The sequence below is a fragment of the Alosa alosa genome, chromosome 13, assembly GCF_017589495.1.
Source record: "Alosa alosa isolate M-15738 ecotype Scorff River chromosome 13, AALO_Geno_1.1, whole genome shotgun sequence".
Classification (NCBI taxonomy): domain Eukaryota; kingdom Metazoa; phylum Chordata; class Actinopteri; order Clupeiformes; family Clupeidae; genus Alosa; species Alosa alosa.
In genome coordinates this window covers 3,477,923-3,499,543 of record NC_063201.1, presented here as the reverse complement: position 1 = coordinate 3,499,543, position 21,621 = coordinate 3,477,923, and the positions used below count along the sequence as shown (strand labels likewise).

General features: G+C 39.2%; 1 long non-coding RNA gene across 4 annotated transcripts; it reads right to left on the bottom strand.

Moving 5' to 3' along the window:
- Positions 1–17,367: 17,367 nt before the first annotated feature.
- LOC125305979 lies at positions 17,368–21,362 on the bottom strand. Of its 4 annotated transcripts, none has more exons than XR_007195480.1 (6): positions 21,229–21,362; positions 18,519–18,710; positions 18,265–18,355; positions 18,056–18,156; positions 17,814–17,939; positions 17,368–17,531 (listed from the first exon to the last, which is right to left on the bottom strand). It is a non-coding gene; the product is annotated as an uncharacterized LOC125305979 (long non-coding RNA). The 4 variants fall into 4 exon arrangements; XR_007195479.1 differs by lacking the exon at positions 21,229–21,362 and adding an exon at positions 21,137–21,178; XR_007195481.1 differs by lacking the exon at positions 18,519–18,710 and having other exon boundaries at positions 17,370–17,531.
- Between the last annotated feature and the right edge of the window lie 259 nt (positions 21,363–21,621).

Below are 21,621 nucleotides of genomic sequence, written 5' to 3'. Positions count from 1 at the left end.
CTTCCTCCCTCAGGGCTGCAATCCTGGATGCTTCCTCATCCCACAGAAACTGATGGAGTTTTGCAAACTCTTCCTTAATTTTGTCCTCCGATTCTTCGGCTTGGTGCTGGCATGAGAGATGTCAAATGAAATGCACTTGGCACAGTTAGGATTAGGTGTCGAAATAAAACAATGAGGGATGTTTTATAAACAGTGTGTACTCTTACCATAATATGCTCTAATGCGTGAACACAGGCATCTTTACTGTCTTTTAGGGTCTCTAGCTTGCACCCAAGGTCTTCCCGAATGACCTCCAGAACCCTCTAAAAAAGGTGGGACATTCCTTTACACTTCTGCTTTCTTAATATTTTTTGTAGAGAATGTAAAGTCAGCTGTGGGCGAAACTGTTGATTTAAGAAACAGACATCTATACAGTAAATACCATGCAAGTTTATATTTTATTTGGAACCATTTACTGTATGACACTGACTTGGGAATTAGTAGCCCACATAACTACTCTGGAGGTACTTTCAGTGAACAGTTAAGACAACAGGGGCAGTTACCTTCAAGTCAAGAGCGGCTTCGTGAATGAGGCAGTGTTTGTGACCTCCATGTTCCTTTGAGTCCTCACAGGTGTCACATAGAAACCGTTTCTCCTCCAGGCAGAAGTACTTGGCACTCTCACCATGTGGTCCGCAGTGCACCCCACCCTCTCCTCCGGCTGCCTGTGGGCTCTGCCGTGACGCACCACCATGCCTCCCCCTCACAGCCACGCTACAGCGCATGTCCTCCGCGCTGGACACTCCTCCGCAGACAGGGCACTGGTAGGAACCCGCACTGGACTGCATCAGGCAGGACTTGCACGCAAGGTGACCACACAGTAGCAGCACGTCCTCGGGGTTTTCACAAACGCAAGCGCCGCAGGTCAGGGCTTTGGTGGCCATGTCCTCACAGCCTGAAGAGATCTTACCTGTGATGTCCATTACCTGTAAAATGGTCTTATTCAAATCGGAGGCTTCCCTGTCTTTCCCTTTGTCCAGACCCAAAGAGTTTGGAGACTATGAAAAAGAATGTAGTAAATACACATACCCTAGTGCAGTAAGTCAGAGTAACTGAGATCAAAGTTTCAAATCCATAGTCCCTGGGGAAAAGGCAGTATGTTACTAAGAAGCTGTTAACAAGCAGTCTGGCTGTCAGTCCTGCAGGTATGGTTTTAAGAGAGGATGGTCTTCACTCAACAGGTTTTTCAACCACAAATATGAGTTTTCATACTGCATGTGCAAGAGTGTGTGTTGAGGGGGAGGGGAGTGGTATGTCTGTCTAAGCCTGTTCGGGCAGGTAGGGAGATGCTTTAAAGGTCACTTCACCTAATAACTATCAGAAGAGAAAGGAAGTTTTTCAGGACAATGTGGTATCTAAATATTGCAAAAGCTACAGTTTCCACAATTACAGAGAGGAATTAGACTTAAAAATATCATAGGCCTACTTCTTTGCTTATATGCTTGATGTGGCTATAGTAAATACACAACATGACATGATGGTTAAGCCAGCTATGCAATCTGTGAGACGTACTACGTCAAGCATGCACCTGAGAGTATTGACAAGTGCCAACGCTATTATTTTGACAATTTTATTTAATGTTTGGATAGATCTAATGGCCTCTTGTTGAATTTAGTCACTTCACTCTCATCATGAGTCATCATGGTTAGCCTCATGTGTTTCCAAGTATTGCTGTTTGGTATGTGCATTGGGTTTCTGTGCATATTCTCCGTGTGCCAGCATAAGACAAGACCATCTTATTACATTACTACTCATATTACATACACTTCCTTCATTGTAAGTCACTTACAGAAGTGTCTGCTAAGAACCATAAACATTTCAATAGAGGGCCAATATCCCCCAAACACCGCCAGCCCACTCACACAAATGGACAGAAGAGTTAGAGGTGCATACAGATGTTTAATGTAACAGTGCCATGGCAGGACACAAGAGAAAGAGAATACAGTACAAATACTGACCAATAGAAAACAAAGTGTATGCATAAAGGACCTATAGATACATAAACAGAAAAGAACTGACCAATACAAAACATACTGTATGCATACATAAACAGAAAAGAACATGCTGTATGCTAAAAGAACCCAATGATAAGTAAACAGGGAGAACATACAGTATGCATAAAGGACCCATGGATAAATAAACAGAAAAAAACATGCTGTACGTATACAGGACCCAACCATACTGTAAGTAAACAGGAAGAAACTTCAACTCTACCCTGAAATCAGACAGCATTTCTGTGTTCTTCATATTTTCAGAGAATATATTAAAATATGTGGAATGTATAATGCTTATGCTCATAACTTCTCTTATAAATACTCATTATTGCATTTATTATCATAGAATATCAAGTGCAATATGTAGATGATACATTGTCCAGTCTTTCTAGACCAAACACAGTCTAAAAGTGCTTTTCTGAAGGAATCAAAAACTATTTGGATTCTGTGCATTTGACTGTCAAATGTGTCCCGACCAAATTGTTTCAGGGCCAGAAAACTACAAACATTGGGAAGGTCAAATAAAGGAGACACTAAGTGGAAATACTGAATAGCACTCATCATCATAGTTTAAGAGGGACGTCACAGGCATTACTTTGACAACATATTGCACATTTCTAAGAGGTATATAAATAATAAATATTATATATAAATATATATCTAAATATGGGGTTATATATATTCTACATATAACCCCATATTCATAACTTCATAATACAAAATATTTCACATATTTCATATTTAAATGACCCTCCACCCAATCAATACCATCACTATAAGCATAATCAAATCTTCAATCATTGCGACTGAGCTGTTTAATACACTTGGGAATAATCTTTTTTTTTTTTAAAATTGCACTTCACAGTTCCATCTTCAAATTTAGAATCTCAAGTTGGCCCTGTGAGTGTGCATGGCCACACAAAAAGGCACTTTGGTATCTGATACCTGAATGACGCAGGCAGCAGAGTGGAATATTAAGAAGCTCATGTATACTTGTGATCATAAAGGCTAATAATTATAAAATTATTTAATAATAAATACTGAAGTAGATCATATGGTACATATGTAACCTTGGCAGTGGCAGCCAGCCTTACAATAAAAGGGGGGAATTCGTTGGGGAGGGGAGGGGGGTGATCTAGATCTAGTAAGATATCTGTCATCGCGATAAATAATCAATCTCAAATCTATGGGTAAATGGGCAAAACATAACCAAATCATAACACAAAAAAAGAACTACATGGTAAGAGCTAGCTTTAAAGAGGTAAGAGCTTCAAAGGTGGGGAGATCCAGAGAGACACTTTTAACCATGCCTGGAGCTGCCCTATTCTCCCTTTGGTCCCACAGCACAGTGGCTACCTGATGTCCCTGGCAGGGGTCTGCTCATTCTGTGTGCTCACTGGCACAGCTCTGAGTCTGCTTCCACAGCAGTCGGCTGTGTCTGTCAATCCAGAGACACTTGGCCTGTAAGCAATCACTTATACTGCACATGACGCTGTGGCATGTGGTGCAGATGCTGAAAGAACTCTTTCCCAGGAGTAGAATTCCAAAAGCAGGTATTAATGCTGATTGACTGCCTTATTAGCACAGTGGCTATTAGGGATGTTAAAAAGTAACTGTTCAGTACTTTGCGATCATTTTACACAATAATTCTACATCTACAGTTGCCCTCAATTAGTGTGCTCACTGGTTTTGATTTCCACTACGGAGTTCAACTCGACTAGTGTGCTCACTTCCACAGCTTTGAGTCTCTGCTTCCACTGTTCAACACAAAGCTGTTCTGCTTCGCCTACAAAAAGAAGTACAGTAATTGCTGTCATAGTACGCTACCTCGGTCATAACCAGTATTACATTTCAGCTCTGTTTGTGTTCACGGGTGTTCAGTACCTGTATTTTGAGTATTTGCTTTCAAACTACTCTCCATGTTCACTACAGTGAATCAAAAGTTGGCATGCTATGCTATCTTGGTTATAAACTGTATTAATTTACACTAAAGGGTTGAACTCACTGTGTGCTCACTGGCACAGCTTTAAGTCTCTGCTTCCACAGCTCAAAACAAAGCTTGCGATTTTTCAACGGACTGATTTGCAACATCTCACACACACACGCGCTCACACACACACTTTCCCTCATAAAACAACCTAATCTGATATGTACTGTACTTTTGGCTTCTTGTACAAGGTACTAGTAGTTTCTCTCAAATAATGCCAGTTAGTAAGATTAATGTCAGTCCATGTACAGTCCAGGCCATCAAAGTAAAGCCTGTGAATAAAAAGCCTGTGAATCCCTTGTGTATTCCATTGTACTGGCATCATAGTCATCCCTTCTATTAGCGTAAGGAGACTTATAGTTTTTATAGTCCTGACACAGCCTTGGCAAGTTACTCCATCATATCCTCCTATATGCTGTTTACAAGTGTCATATTATAACTAAGGTGTATGGTTGATTGTGTGACCGTTTTTTTCCATTTCAATGAGTGAATGTCGGATTGGTTAGTTGAATGTCTGGCTGAATGAAGAGGAATAGCTCTATAGCTATAATTTAACACATTAAAGAAAACAATGTGTACAGCATATTATACAAAGGAGCATTTGTGCAATGATTGAGTTTGATTATACGGATTGAATAAAAAAAAATATATCACATATATAAATGTGATTGAATAGAAAATAGCTTATTTGGAGAGTCATGGTATATAAAGAGTTCTTCCATACTTACATCACCAAAGTATACAGTAAGCCCACGTAAGTGCATAGTACATTGAGCGTTTGACTATGTTATTCTAATGCTTTAGCTGTAGTTCTGTAGTTTAAAAGTTAAAATGCTTAAATGTTAATAGCTTATTTGTTATTCTATTGAGGACAGAAGCAGAAGTTAAATAGGAGGTCCATGGCACTGAAGGAGGAAGGCGGCATCACACTATCTTCTCACAGCTGGTCAGCTCTTTTTTCTCCGAAGGCTTTCCTGGATCCTCTCCTCTTCTGAACCATCTATGGAATGGAACCATCCTATATTAGTTTTCCCTCAATGTTTAGTCGTGCTCATTTTATTCTTCTGGCATTAATTGTGTTGACTGGGTCACAAGTTGGTTAATACTAAGGTGCTAACCACACCACTGCATTGACTAATAAGGGCTCTAGGGCACCAACTAGTCGCCGAATACTTATATTTTACCTTGCCGTTGTAAATATTTTTTACATTTTTTGTCACATACAGCAAACATCACCTCACCATCCGCTAGCTGCCTGTGCCCTGAATACACTTTAAAAACACACAATCTCTGTGAACAGCCCAGGCTCCAAAAATGGCAAAAAACAACCTGGTCCAGCCTGGACCATAAAAACTAACATAAACTGTTCCAGCCAATCACTGACAAGATGCGCGTTTAGGAGAGTTTCAATTGCACGGGAGTGATGAGGGAATAGCGAGCTAGCTCTGTTTTGTTTGAACGTCAACAGAAGTGATGTTACCAAACATTGCTTAGAGCACTTATATGGTAAAATATTTAGGATGCCTTTAAGCCACTCCCACCAACCTTCAAACTACCAATACAAAAAAAATTATCTTTTTTGAAATTTAACTATGACTAAAGCCATCACTTTACATATATACACTGCCACTGGTCCTCTGAAACAGCATATGCAATCATGTGCACTTAAATGATAAAATGATATTCAGTAATTATGGAGAAGAAAGTTGTTGTCTGAGGGCAACTTCCAATCAAATGACACCCCCTTTCCCTTCTATGCTCGTTGAGAAATGCTGAAATAGTGCAACAGTATGTGGCCTGGTTAAAGCCATTTTGTTTTTTTGTTTCATTACAGAGTCAGGAATGTGTATGAGCACTGGAACCAGAACAAACCGTGAGTAATTCAGAAGGGTTTGACAAAAAATATACTGGATTTCAATAGCTGACACCAGGGTTAAGCCGAAACCGTTCCTACGGTTAGGCCGAAACAGTTCCTAAGGTTAAGCCGAGACCGTTCCTACGGTTAGGCCAGGACAGTTCCTTACCCCTTCTTCCACCCCCAGATGATGACCAAGAGGATGACCAAAACCAGGCTGGCCACCACAGCAGGAATGATTATCCAGGTCCACTTGCGGTCATCATGTGAGGCCTCACTCAGACCTGAGGGGATGGGGTCTGTGGTACACAAAACCAACACACGTATTGCGTTTGTATCATGACCGCCTATATGAGCTTTTTATGTTATTTCCCATGAAGGTGACCGCTAACAGCAATGACAGTGACTGTAAAAAGAGGATGTAACATACTAACATTTTCATTTACAAATAATCACAGTGAAATGGAGTAAGGGTCTACATCTATGCATGCAGAACACAACAGATTGTGAGAGAGAAGATACACATCACTCACCGTCGCAGAAGACTTTGCGGAGACCCTGTCAAAATAGATGAAATGGAGGAGGAATTATTAATAATTTTGTTCTTGAGTTATAGATTTCTTCCCACATATGGTCTACAGTGTTCACAGTTCACTAAGCTATGAACAGCAATTAATCTTCTTTGAACAGCAATGAATCTTCTTGTTTATCCAATAACATTGAACAAGAGAACCTTGGTGATTCTAATTCCTATATCAAGTCTATTTCAAATAATGCAAGGTATTTTTCACCACCATACCTTAACTAAACAGTCCTCTGTGTAGGTCGTATTGGAATAATAGGCTTTGAGAAGGACATAGTCTGCTGTTCGCTGAAGAACCAAAGAGTGGTCCACATCGTCTTCAGTGGCCACATTGGCACCCTGAACACAGAGAGGGACAGAAGCATAAACAGCACGTTGTTACAGCCAGGTGTACAACATGCAGAATTATAGGAACACAACCAAGAGCTGTTCTTACATTAACGATCCAGTCCACATCACATTCTGGCAGGGCTTGTTCACTAAGCTGGTAAAGCGCTGAGCCGTCAGACCGCAGGTGTACTGTACAGTTTAGGGATGAGGCAGTTGCAGTCAATAAACAAAGCAACAGGAAACGCACACCTGAAAGGGAAAGAGAAAGAGGGACATAGATATACCATCCTCACAAACCAGAATAAACAGGCCTACCAAAGCATCAACTAGGCTATACAACTTATTTTTTTTAGTCCTAGATTGGATGTGCTGGATGTAGAAAAAAGTTGTCTGTCTAATCTCTAATCGGAGTTTCATATTCAAATCCATCTTCAGGGATTTGTAAAGTGCTAAGACATTCAGTGTTCCGGAAGCTATTTAGAAGTCCCATAGACCTATTCTTAAAAAAAAATATTGTAAAGCCAAATCAGCGAAGTTATCCACCAAAAATATTTCAGTGTGTATACAGTAATAATGTAGTAATTGTGAAAATGTCAGGCCCTATTTTGCCTTCTTTAAGAAAATCGAAATTGCTCGTTTTATTTCCTAAACCAGTGTTTTTCAACCACTGTGCCGGGGTGCCGTGAGAGATCAGGTGTGCCGCAGAAAATTACCCAATTGTCACTCACTGGTCCAGAAAAGCAACTGTTGCATCAAAGAATGTATAACCACATGCTCTCATTGATTGTATGATTGCATTATTTGTGGTATGCAGGCATTGTACAACGGGGGCCCCATATCCAGTACTCACAGAATCACCACATATCAAGTTCATAACAACAATTAAATTAGATAGTCACCTACAAATGAAACAGAGGGCACTTGGTTGAAAAACACTGTCCTAAACGGACTACAGAAGAAGTCACGTGACTTTACCCTTGAACCAGAGCCCGTTTACGGAGAGCTGGATCACTCCCCATTGTACCTGCAATCTGTTGCGGTTCCGCTAGGGGCGATCACGAATAAGTGCAAAAACAATGGGGGTCTATGGAAAAAAAGCACTGACCAAGAGTGGCAACTTGAATTTCGTTGTGTTGATACTCTGTATTTTATGCAATGACCAAAAGCTTCTATTCTATTCGAGCTAGACGGTTAAATGTGTCTCTTTCACCTGGTTGTCGTTATATAATATAATATATATAATACTCAGCGATGTGCATTTTCTCTGCCCCCTCCTTCGAATGCAACATTCAAATTTCTGGGCAAAATTATATCCTGAGAAAAGTGGATTTTGAGGGGTATAGCTCCATAGACCTCCATTCATTCTGCACTTCTTAGTGAGCGCACTCACGTGGAACCAGCACGGGCATTGCAACAGTTCAGAAACCGGGAGTTTCCCCGAGACTGTTATACCCTCTCTGCTTTAACGTTACTCACGGTAGCGTGTTTGTAGGTGATGTCAGGCAGTGGCCAAAATTTACCGATGAAGGTAACTAATTGACAACATAATGTAGGCTATTAAGACGTCTAATTAATGGCAACAATAAAACTGAACACCATCATTAGCAGGGCTCTCAAGTTTTGAGGAAAGGCAAGAGTGACATTTCCCCCCCCCCCCTCCCCGTCCGAGGGTTAAAGGGGTGGCTGGTCAGACGGGTTGCGAGAATGGGAGTGTTTCATTAATAATACTACAACTTTTTGTTGCTGTTATTAATATGCCTTCAGATGTTCCAGTGTAACAGTAACAGAGGTCGTGTCTTCAGCCGCTCACGGCCCTTGACCCTGCCACCTCAACACACACCGGCATGGAAATGAAGCGCTCAACCACTGAGCTAAAAAAGCCCAAGCTTCCAACTCAGCGTTAGAGCCGCTTCTAAGGTTAGGGTGAGGATTTACATGCACAACTTACTTCACCAGCTAGCATACACCAGCCCCAGGTCGCTTAACAGTTGATCCAATATTAGTTGTGCAGAAATATAGCCCATCTTATATACACCAATTGAATTTAAATAGAAATGGTAAAGATTTGTATTTTTTGTAATTATTCCATATTTAGTGTAGTCATATTAGAACCTGAAGTAGCCTACAATCCAAATGCAAGCATGACACTTCAGAGTATTACCTTTCATTTGAGGCCAAGATTATGCTTATATGGGGTTCATATGCAGTAAGCATTTGATTGACAGTATGCATTTTTGATAACCCAAACTCCTATGGGGAGTTTTCATAGGGCGTTTTACAAAATGCATGAGCATATCTTGGCAAATAATGGTCTAAAGTACTCATGTTGTCATTCTATATTGATCTACTTTTGCACACAGCATGACAAGACCTAATGCTAGGACTCAAGTCATATCAGGTCAAGACCTAGAGGGCTGAAATGTGGTCAGTTCAAAGATGCTTGTTATCCGGTACATCACACAGTTATTCTAATTGTTTTCCAACAGTGTCTCAGCTTTCCAAAAGAGAGCAGGCATTTGATTATTGGCTACAGTATGTATAGCAATGCCCTCCTAAGTCAAAATGGGGCAAAAGTATAATTGCTCAGATTTGCAAAAGAAAAGGATTTGACACATGGCACTGACAATTCAATAATGGGCCTTTTCACAACCTCTGAGCATCCACTAACCTGGGCCTTTTAGGGAGCTTTCCTCTCAGGGTGAATGAGAGGATGCTTAATTGCTTTTTACCTGACATTTTTGAATACAGATGCAATGATTAATGCATCCATGGCCAGGATATAATTATATAATATGACATGATTTTAAAAGTGACCTATAACAATAGGCTATGCAATACGCTTTAATTTGTTTAGTGCTAATAAAATGATTAAGCCTATTTGGAGAGAGAGATGTTTAGAATGTGACAATATGTCAGTCACCTTGTGAACGAAAGTAGGCTGTGATTAGGCATAGGCTACTTGTTCTGAGCAAGTTGTCAATGAACAGGCTGTGAAACTGTTGGCTAAGTTACAGACAGTCATGAACAACTGATGCTAATTATCTGGGAAATATTCTCTAGCAGCAGTCACGTTGTCATTGTTTGTGTCAAACAAGTTGTGGATTTGTTGTAACATTAAAAGATGACTTACTTTGTGCTGAAATCATGAACTGATGCTCGAAGCTTCAAGGTGAACGGAACTTTGAAGTAGTAAGTAGGCCAACAGGTTCACGTGCAATAATTCACGTTCAACAATTCCAGGATACACGTTTTTCATTGGTTGTTGCATTAAATCTTACCCAGATACAAAAGTGCTATTTTATGATTGGCTATTGTGTAGCCCCCCTCGTTGTTTTTGATTGGCTGATAAGTGGCAGGCTCAACTCCAGGGAAGACACGCTTGATTCCTGCCGGTGTTGCACCAAATTCTGTGACCTGTCGAATTTTGTGACTCTAGAGGGCACTGTTTTATTGGAGTCTATGAATGTACTGAGCTGTACTGACACACTGATGAGGCAATTCTGTTATGTGTATAATTCTTCTAATAAACTTTGTACATTTTTGAAACATGGAACATTGTCTGGGTGTGGGTGTATTACTCCACAGGCCTGCATGTGTATCTTCCTCTCTATACCATCTCTATAGAGTACAGCTAAAGCCTACCCCACCACTCCAGCGAAGAGGTGGACTTGACAGTTTGACAGTAGCCCACTATATTTACTATTACCCCACTATAACTGCAGAAATGGACTGATGTTGTACATTGTCATTGACATCAGCAAACACTTTATTTACATTATTGACAAACTCCTTGTCATTGTCCGTTAATTTACTTTTTGGCACCTCAAACTGATATACAAACTTAAGGAGGCAGATAGTGACCTCCACAGCATTTTTTTCTGCAGTTACAGTGACATAAGTTGACAGTAGCCTATCAAAATATGTGATCTGTCCTGCTGAAGTCCATCTGTTCACAGGAGTGGTGAGGGGTAGGCTTTAGCTCTACTCTAGAATAATACACCCACACCCAGTCAATGTTCCATGTTTCAAAAATGTACAAAGTTTATTAGAAGAATTATACACATAACAGAATTGCCTCATCAGTGTGTCAGTACAGCTCAGTACATTCATTGACTCTAATAAAACAGCGCCCTCTAGAGTCACAAAATTCGACAGGTCACAGAATTTGGTGCAACACCGGCATCACTGAACAGAATACGTACTTAAAAAAAATAAAGAAAAGAAGAACATCTACAGCTATCGTCTGCATCAGCCGCCTAGCCTACGGGACCAACACTTCGCTATCATAACACCCCCAATTATCACCACTTTTGTTCAGAAATTCTAAGAAAACGATGTTTTTTAACACTTCAAAATAACATTTACTAAAGGAACCTTACATTTTTTAGTAGCCATAGGTGTGTAGATTTGAACAAAATCTGGTTTGGTTCTTAGCGGGAGCATTTACTGCCTGAAATATACGATTTTGTTTACCACGCTCGGAGTTATAGTGCTGGCCTGATGGGTCGCCTATTTACACCGTTTCAACGGCACATGGACGGTTAGACCGATAATTCTCGTCGTGAAATTAAAATTCGATTGGAGCTCCAAGCGGTTGTGTACACGCAGCCTTACAACACTGTTTACAGCTCCTCGAGTCACGGTAAAATGTCATTTTTGGTACATAGCTAATTTAGATACACCTATGTTGTGGGTGGTTGCGTTTCTATAGGAGTCTGCTGTCTTGGTTTGTATAGAAATGGATATTAAGTGACACATACACGCAAGACGGTGGAAATACGGGACCGGTGGAAATAGGGGGAGTTACGATACTTCCTTAGCAGCAAGGCACGCTGTCTATGAACGCAGTAATGGCAGCGCTGTTTACTTTTTATTAATGAGTAGCCTACTGCAAGCTTGCATACAGTCTTTGTTACATAAATATAATCGTGGCTTTAACATTTTTAACATACATTCTCGATTATTTTATGGTAGCCTAATGAATTAACCACCCACCTGCTCGACGAGCCATATGAACCTGAAATAAGAATAAGGAACTTTTTAGTTTGACAGTTTAGTTAAACTTGCTTTACAACTTAATGCATTTAAAAGACTCGATTGCGCACTTACCGTCCAGTTGTTGATTCTTCTCTAAGTTAATATGAAAAATATCCTTGAAGATCCAATCTGCGACAGTAGGCTAATAGCCGTCGCTCATCGAGTGAAAGCAAAGAGTGAATCTAGGGCTTAAGTAGCCTAAGCACCCTCCCACCAAACTCGTGATTCAAGCCTCGTGATAAGGACAAAGATTGTTAAGGTTTGTAACGGAGATTTGGCGCCAGATTTTGCTGGCGCATTCAGAGTTCGTGGCGAGAGGTGGCAAGCGGGTTGTTTGGAGGGCGTCGGAAGCGATGAGTGCTTCCGGGAATGCGAAAAAGCCGCCAGACCCATTGGAAATGGCGTTTGGTGGACTGGGATGTGATCATGGATTGTTAAGCATGGATAAGTTTGAAACTAGATCTAATGATTTGGAGGAGTTGTCAGGGGAGCATGATAGTGAGAGTACTATAAGCGAAGGTGACGAAGGTGAATGGAATTTAATTCAAAGAGCATCGAAGAAAAGAAAAGGAAATACTAAACTAGATGAAACGAAAAGAGTTAGGACTGAGGTTAAAGTAGTGATTCGATTTCAAACCCCCTGTGTATTAAACCCATTAAAAGTCAGTGAAGCAATTTATAAGCAAATAGGAGAAGTTCGCTCCGTCAGAACGCTAAGAGATGGTAACCTGTTAGTGGTTTGTCAAGACAGTGATCAGAGAATGGGATTGATGAAACTTAAAACGTTACTGGGGAAAGGTGTTAAAGCCCAAGACTGGGAAGAAAGGGGTAAAATAATGGCGGTGATATCTGGAGTATCGACAGACTTGTCAGAAGAAGACATTAAAAAGCAATGTTAAACGAGTTCGAGTCAGCAAAGTCAAGCGTTTGCAAGTACTTAGGAATGGAAGTAAAGGACCAAGTTTGTCTGTCTTGTTAGTGTTGGATGAGATTAAGATGCCTGAACGAATCATGATTGGGTATGTAAGTTATATGACGAGGACTTACATCCCCCCACCAACTAGATGCTTTAAATGTCAGCGATATGGACATATTTCTTCTGCGTGCAAATCAAAACCCAGATGTGCTAAATGTGGAGGCGAACATGAATATGGTAAATGTGCGGAAGGAACGAAAATCAAGTGCTGTAATTGCGGAGGTGAACATAGTGCGGCCTACAAAGGGTGCGAAATGCATAAAAGAGCAGTTCAAGTGCAAAATGTTAAGGTAAAAGAGATCATTACTTATGCTGAAGCCATTAAAAGGTTGACAAAGAAACCAAGCAAAATCAAGGGTTAAAGTAGGTATGGCCCCTTTAGATTTAACCCCTAGTCAAGCTCAAACGACCCAGAAATGTTGTAAGGTAACTGAAGATACTTTAATTGTGGATAAGAAAAGTTTCATTGCTTTTATGGTGGAGTGGTTAACTGTTCAGCCCAAGTGGCAAGTAGAAGTGATAGAATTAAAATAATTAAAAGAGCAGCAGAAAAGTATCTAGAGATTCATGATTTGTCAGTTGACTCTATTCATAACATGGTATTAGGAATTTCTGATAGCCAGGTACCAGGTGGCAGTTAAGTAATGAGTCTATCAATTTTACAGTGGAACGCCAGAAGTTTAATTGCTAATGGTCAGGAACTTAAAAACTTTATTGAGGAATTAGATATTAAACCCAACATTATCTGTATACAGGAAACCTGGTTAAAATCATCACTTGATTTCATAATATATGGATATACAGCAGTGCGTAAAGACAGGGATACTGCAGGAGGTGGAGGGCCACATTTATTCAGCAGGGGATTAATTACAGAGCTTTAAATGCAGATAAAGAGGTTGAAACAGTCCTGGTTGAGATCTGGGTAGGTAAAACTAAGATTAAAATCGTCAACTTTTATAACCCTTGTAAAAAGAATCCTGAGAGAAATGCTAGACAATATGTGTGAGGGAGGGAAATGGGAAGCTAGTATTATGTGGAGATTTTAATGCACATAAAACTCTGTGGGGAGGTACTAAGGTGGATGAAAATGGGAGCACTATTGAGGAGTTTATGGATGATTATAAGTTGGTTTGTTTAAATGACGGAAGGAATACTAGGTATGATGCGTCTCATGGAACAGGATCAGCAATAGATCTTACATTAGTATCTGATCAGATAGCAGGGGTAAGTGAATGGGAGGTTAGTGAAAATTCTCTTGGCAGTGATCACTATATTATTTGGTTAGGTATTAGAAATCAAAATGTGTGCCTTGAAGAGAATTGGTTTCCAAGATGGAGAATGAAAGAAGCAAACTGGGGGTTATATAGCATGAAGGCAAGTGGCAGGCTAATGGGAATAATGTCAGAAATGAGTAATGATGTTGATGAGTTAAATTCAACAATTACAAATATTTTATGTGAGTCAGCCGGAGGAGGTTCTTGGCAAATCTTCTGGGATGAGGAAAAGAAGAATGGTACCTTGGTGGTCAGATGATTGTAAGGAAGCAATTAAAGCCAGACATAAAGCTTTCAAAATTGTTAAATCAAATCATTCCTATACCAACTTAATGGAATATAAAAAATTACACTCAAGGGTTAAAAGAGTCATAAAAAGAAGCTAAAAGGACATATTGGCGTGACTTTTGTGGTAAAATAGGAGCAGAAGTCAAAGTGGGTGATGTTTGGAGCATGATTAAAAAGATGGGAGGCATTAGAAGGAATTTTCTCTACCTGTAATTAAAAATAATGATAAAGAGGCAGTAACTAATCAAGAGAAAGCAGAGATGCTTGCAAAAGTTTTTGTTAAGGTTCATAGTTCAAAAACCTAACTGATGAGGAATTGTCTTGGAGAGTTAAAGTTATGGATGAGAGTAAAGGGCTACTGGGGAAACATGTAATAAACGAGAGTGTACTAGATAAGGAATTTACGTTATTTGAACTTAGGAGAGCGTTAAATGGGGTTAGGAATACTTCACCGGGGAAGGATGGTGTATGTTATAAAATGATTAATGAAGTCGATGATATGGCTAAAATGATAATTTTAAGTCTTTACAATAAGGTTTGGGAGCAAGGAAGATTGCCTTTGGGCTGGAAACATTCTGTAGTGGTTCCTATTGGGAAAACAGGGAAAGATAAGACTGAAGTTAAAAGTTACAGGCCAATAGCATTAACATCTAACTTATGTAAGCTTATGGAGAAAATGATCACTAGAAGACTAATGTATGAAATTGAAAAAAGAGGTCTTGTCTCCCCACACCAGAGTGGGTTCCGTAATGGACGTACTACGATGGACCCTGTTGTATGTCTAGAAAATGAAGTAAGGAAAGCGCAAGTCAGTAAAGAATCAGTCTTAGCAACATTCTTTGATATAGAGAAAGCGTATGATATGCTATGGAAGGAGGGACTGTTAATTAAGCTGAATAGAATGGGTATTAGTGGTAAGATGTTTAACTGGATTAGAGACTTTTTAAAGGATAGAACAATAGAAGTGAGAGTTGGGGTTAATTTTTCTAACATCTATTCAATAGAAAACGGAACACCTCAGGGTAGTGTATGCAGTCCAGTGCTGTTCAACATCATGATTAATGATGTTTTCAATACAATAGACGACATTAGAATTAATAGAGCATTATATGGATGATGGAGCTTTGTGGGTAAAAGGGGCCTTAATATTGATAATATTACAACCAAAATGCAACTGGCTATTAACAAGGTAGAAAAATGGGCATGTGAGTGGGGTTTTCATTTGTCTATAGAGAAGACTCAATTTATTTGTTTTTCAAAGAAAAGAATAAATCCCACACTAGAACTTAAGTTATATAATCAATCATTAAAACAAGTTAACGTTATTAGGTACCTGGGAGTGTGGTTTGATGTCAAGTTAACATTTAAGGAACACATACAGAAAATAAATGAGAGAGGTGCAAAAAGGGCATTAATGTTTTGAAATGTTTGTCAGGGTACAACTGGGGAGCCGTCAGTGATGTCCCTTAAAAGAATTTATATTGCACTGATAAGATCAGTGTTAGACTATGGATGTATTGTGTATCGTTCAGCATCTAAGACATTGATTGGTGAAATCAATAGAATGCAGGCTAAAAGTCTGAGGATATGTTGTGGTGCATTTAGAACATCTTCAATACCAGCATTACAAATAGAAACAGGAGAAATGCCCTTAAGCCTTAGGCGTATTAAGTTGAGTATGGCTTACTGGATTAATTTAAAGGAACATGATGTATCACACCCCACTAAGAAAGTTCTTAACGAGTGTTGGGAATATGGTAGATCCCAGATTTGTAGCTTTGGTTGGGATGGTAATAAAATAGCAAACCAACTGGAAATAGATGGTATCAATTGTAGTAAGACTGTGCCCCTGGTAGGAACTCCACCTTGGTTGTTTTGTTCTCCTATGGTAATTATGGAAACCAAAGAGATAGCTAAATCTGGAGGAGTGTATCAGAACGTAGAGCAATATCTAGGAAGTATGTATTATGATACAACACAGGTCTATACAGATGCATCTAAAGATTCAGAGGGTAAAAACAGGTATTGCAGCATATATCCCTGATCACAAAATCTCTATTAAAAAAGAGAACATCAGACCATCTGTCCATATTTGCAGCTGAAATGACAGCTATTATTATTGCATTACAGTGGATAGAAGAAGCTAGGCCCCTAAAGCAGTTATTTGTTCTGATTCAATGTCATCTCTCACATCTATACAAAATGGAGAATCATCATGCCGACAGGATTTATTGAATGAAATTAATAATATCATATTTGCAATCAGTCAACAGGGAATATCAATCCAGTTTGTATGGGTACCTGCTCATAAAGGAGTTGGTGGTAATGAGGAAGCAGACAAGCTGGCAAAAGAGGCAACTAAGGAAGAGGAAGTTCAGTTAAACATTCCTCTCAGCAGATCAGAAGTTAAGGTAATCATCAAACACAAAGTTAACTTAATATGGCAAGCTGAATGGGATAAGGAGAAGAAAGGTAGACATTTATATAATATACAAAAAGAATATCCTAAATAACAAACCTATGTACCCAAACAGACAAGAGGAGGTTTGGTTTACAAGGATGAGAATAGGCCATACTGGTTTGAATAATAGCTTACATGTTGTAAATAAACATCCAACTGGAAAATGTGAGTTTTGTGGAATGAGAGGGATGTAGATCATGTTCTTTTTAAAATGCTTAAGATTCTCCAGACAAAGAGAAAAGCTAAAGAGGGAAGTGAACGCAGCCAAGAAAAGCCTTCTCTTTAGACACCTTATTAGGTGAGCCTAGATCAGGAAACATCACTAGTGCTGTCATCACATTTATCAAAGAAACACAATTAGCAAATAGGATTTAGTTTAGTTGGTTTTTTTTTTTTTTTTTTATTTATTTATTTATTTATTTATTTATTTTTTTTATTTTTTTTTTTTTATGATTTTCCTTGAAATAACATCCAATTGATTGCATCTCAGTCCAGTAGATGGCGGTAATACACTTTGCCTGTAAACTGCCATAAAACCTGACAGAAGAAGAAGAAGAAGAAGAAGGTTTGTAACGGAAACTCAAAATCTGGAAAACTGCTGACTTCAGTGGCACTCTCTCTTCTCAAAATTGCCTGAAGCAGAAGAGAATTTTGTCTAACTTGGCCTTTTATCTCCTCTAGCATCTGAAAGAGTCGGAGTTCTCTTTCTGAAACAAACAAAGTATATAACTTTATATAACATGTGTCTACTGTTTTGCATACTCAATTTGAAAATTATTACATTCTGTTTTTATTTAGCATTTTACATGATGTCCCAAGTTCTTTTTTTTTATTATCTAAATTGTGGTTGTAAATCAAAGCACATTGGATATTAAGGCTAATTGTTAAGAAGTTGTTGAAGAGTTTCTAATCCCTTTTATAGACTAAAAAGGTAATTAATAAAAGCTCCAAGTAAACTATTATAAAATATTTGGAATAGTTCTATGTACCATCTTGTCTTAGATCTGGGACTGTCTCTGGTGTTGATGGTGGAAATGGAAATGGTGGTATGGCTGGCAAGGTCTGGCTTTTGGCTCCATTATTGCAGAATTTCTTTTTTGGTCTTTCCATTGTCTCTGCATATGAGAAACAGTGAGAAGAACAGTGAGAAACAGAATCAATACATGATATTCCAAAGTCTTGACCACTGTATGTTTTCTTTACATGTCATGTTTTCATCTGTGCTGTTTACCTGTGTGGAGCCTACTTGTTGAGGCCTGAACTGGAGGTCTTCCTGAGGCTGCAGATGGAGGGGCTGATGTAGACCTAAATCCAACATATTTCGATGATGGTCTGTTGGACACATTAAGTGTGATCAAATTTTTAAAGGTGCAGTGAACACTAGTAGCAAATAAGCACAGTCAGGCTATAAAAGAAGAACAGAGAACAGAGGAAACATACACTCTTTTCCGCACACTGTCCTCGTCTGTCGACTCCAAACCATTGCCTTTGCAGAACTTAACGAGCTTCCTTCGGGCTTTTTCATAGGAATCTAAATATAGAATCAAACAACATTGTTAAGCCTATTATCTGAACATTTGAAAATAACTGCTTATAGGCATAACTCACAAGGAGCATGTTTAATTTTGAGCAATAGATTTGAATAGTTATTTCTCTATATTTCTTAACATTGTGGAACTTCCTCAATAACTTACCATACTCAGCCACCCATTCAGTTATATATTCTTCCCATTCTTCATCAGGGGTTTCATTTTTTTTCAACCGCTTTTCTACATTTAGTAGTATTATATGGGGGCCAAAAGGAAATTTTTTTTATCGATGCTCAGCCAGTCACTTGGTATAACCTCTGTCTCATTTTTTTCCGTGAAAACAACAATTGAATACATCTACAGTATAAAACAAACAAACAAACAAACAAACATAGCTAGTGTTACAAACTATATACACTAATTGAAGCTCAATTAAGCAGTATGCAGTAAAGGATATGCCACAAACCCATCCTTATATTGTAAAAGAATGACTTTTGTAACAGTCTGAAGAGGGACAATAGTCAATGACTGCCCGGGTTGTTTCACAAAGGATATATTAAGACTTGATGAATCAATGGGGTAGGTAAAAAAAGATGATTTGTTTTGGAATTTAAGACAGACTAAATGTGATGCTTCCTTGTCTTTTAAAAATATTTTTTTAACTATATGAATGTCTCCATTGAACAGAATGTAGTTGTCTCCCTCTGATAAATTAATCAAAGTTCCACCATTAATATATTGCTTATATTGTGTAAATTGCGTCACATTGTATGGAAGAGGCCCATTCTTATGTTCCTGGTAAAAACCATCCTTGAAAACCCTTTTTTTCGCTCTGACACTTGCTTTTTCTGACAATCTCCTGATGATCTGTTGAAGGGGCTGGGTAGGGGTCCTAATCATTTTTTAATTGTGTAGAGGAAGTTCTCAAATGGGAAAGCTGAGAAATTATGCAGAGCACCAAACTGCCTTGCATCATTGGCAAGATGTGTCAGCCCGTGTATGTTATACACAACGTAATTACCGTAAACAGATTGAAAATGCTCAACAAATGTGATCAGCAACTTTTCAGCAAAATCACAGTACTGGAGGCACAGTGAGGGGCAGCATAAAATTCTAATGGCTACATGCAGAAGCATAAAATTGTGGTATAGAACATTCGGCAGATGGTCTTTCAGTGCCACTGGACCAGTGTACAGGAGAAAAGTTCTGAACTCTGTCGCTTTCCACCTATCTACCTCAACAAGTGATGCAGCCCTTTCCGTGCAAACTCTCTGGGGAGTGTCATTGCAAAGGACACAAGAGCTGCAGAAATTAGGCCTATCTGATGAGCACCTAAACGAGTAGGAAGCGGTCCCCTCATCCAAAACCCAATCAACTTTCTCATAACCCCAAGACAAACAAGGTGCATAAAATCTAATGGAAATTGGGAGACCATACCAATTCCAACCTCTGTCAACACACTGGTCCCTTTATGGTGAAACTCATCTTCTTTATTAATAAAAGACGCATCTGTCCGTAAAGGTGAATCGACTTCAGGAAAAGTCATGCGATTTTCGGCCCACGTTCCCTCCTGTGTGCATTTTTCACAGCCATGGTATGCATTGTGGGCTTTAATGTTTTTCACGAAAGCCCGTGCACTTGCATCACAAACAAAATTAGAAATTTGAATATCTACACATTTGCCAATAACATCCACACCCTCTAATTTAAGCTTTCCATATTCATTCACAAATGTTTCCAGGAACAGATTGACATTAAGCTGTTTTTTAGACCCAAGATATAATGCAATGACGAATGGTTGCTTTGTTTTGTCTTCCTCTACCAAGCCTAGAATGGGCCAGAACTGCTGATTGCTGCTTTTGAACAAAGGTAGTCCATCAATATTTACTTGTAAATGAATGGCCTTTGGGAGAGGGTCTATCTGGTGTAATATATGCCTAATGCCTTTCTCAACTCCAAAATAATGCATGGTGCCACCAGCAATCTGCTGGACCTCATAATTAGTTGGAGTGCCTAAAAGAGTGGGGAATCCTTTTGGGAGATGGGGATGATATTTTCTCAGGATGCCCAAGAGCCCATTTAGATGGCATTGTGGTACTTGGCTGTCTATTGCCCAACCTCTGAGCTCCTCCCCAAGACACTCTGCAGACTCAACAGATTCTTCATCACTAGTGTCAGTTTCTGTCAGAGCATATGACCAAAATTCATCAATAACGTTATCGTCAACAACATTAAACTCAATTTCAGACTCTGATTCATAGGACATGGGCCAATCAGATGCAGCATCTGACCACACATCATCAGAGGGGGCGTTTTCTGCCAGGCATACCGGTATATTTAAATCGTCGGCTGCGTCAGATTCAGCTTCAGCATTGACATTAACCTCACTAAGGATATCGAAAGCCCTTCGGCTTTGCCTGGCGTTTAAGTGTTCTGTCTGAATAAATGTTGTTTGCAGACATAGTGTGTGTATCCCTGTAAGTATCGCGGCCAAACAAATAACTAACATTTAACGTTACAGTTACAGCTGATATGCCTACGAAGCTAATGCCCATTGTTTACCTAACGTTAAAATAGCTAACGTTAACTGTTAGCAGCTAGCAGGCTAAAGGTAGGTGCTAGCTCATCTACATTTAATTGCTGGCTTGCCTATAGCTTCTAATGATAAGATTACATTTACATCAGATTGCTAAGCGTGAAGATAGTAAATTGGTTTTATGTATATATATATATATATATATATATGTATATAAAAAAAAAAAAAAATTAATTGAGCAGATTACCTTGGACTGGCTGGCTGGGGTAACGTAACAGCTAGAAGGCTAGCGGTTGAAGATAACGGTAGATTCTATACAATTCTATATCACGCACTCACCGTTCTCTTAGAAGAGCTCGCTCTTCTTTAGGTCCATGCTCCAATGCATCCATATGTTCAGGTGGTCTTCATGTTGTTATGTAGCGAGGACAGAGTATGATACCCATACAATACGGTGTGTTTACTATAGCAAGTTAAACGGGACCTGCTGCTGGGAGAGGTTTGTTTAGATGACTTATTACAATGATTATCAATTAAATGTTTCTGGAATGTATTAGTTGTATGAAACACAAAGTAAGCTAAAACAGACCACAGACACACATGAACAAAGTTCAACAAAAAGACTTATATGCAGTAGTTGCTAGCAGTTGAAAACATTTAGCCATGGGCTAAATGTTATCTAACGGTTCTCATTTCAACTTAGCCTGCTCTTGCATTTGAGAGGACCTACTT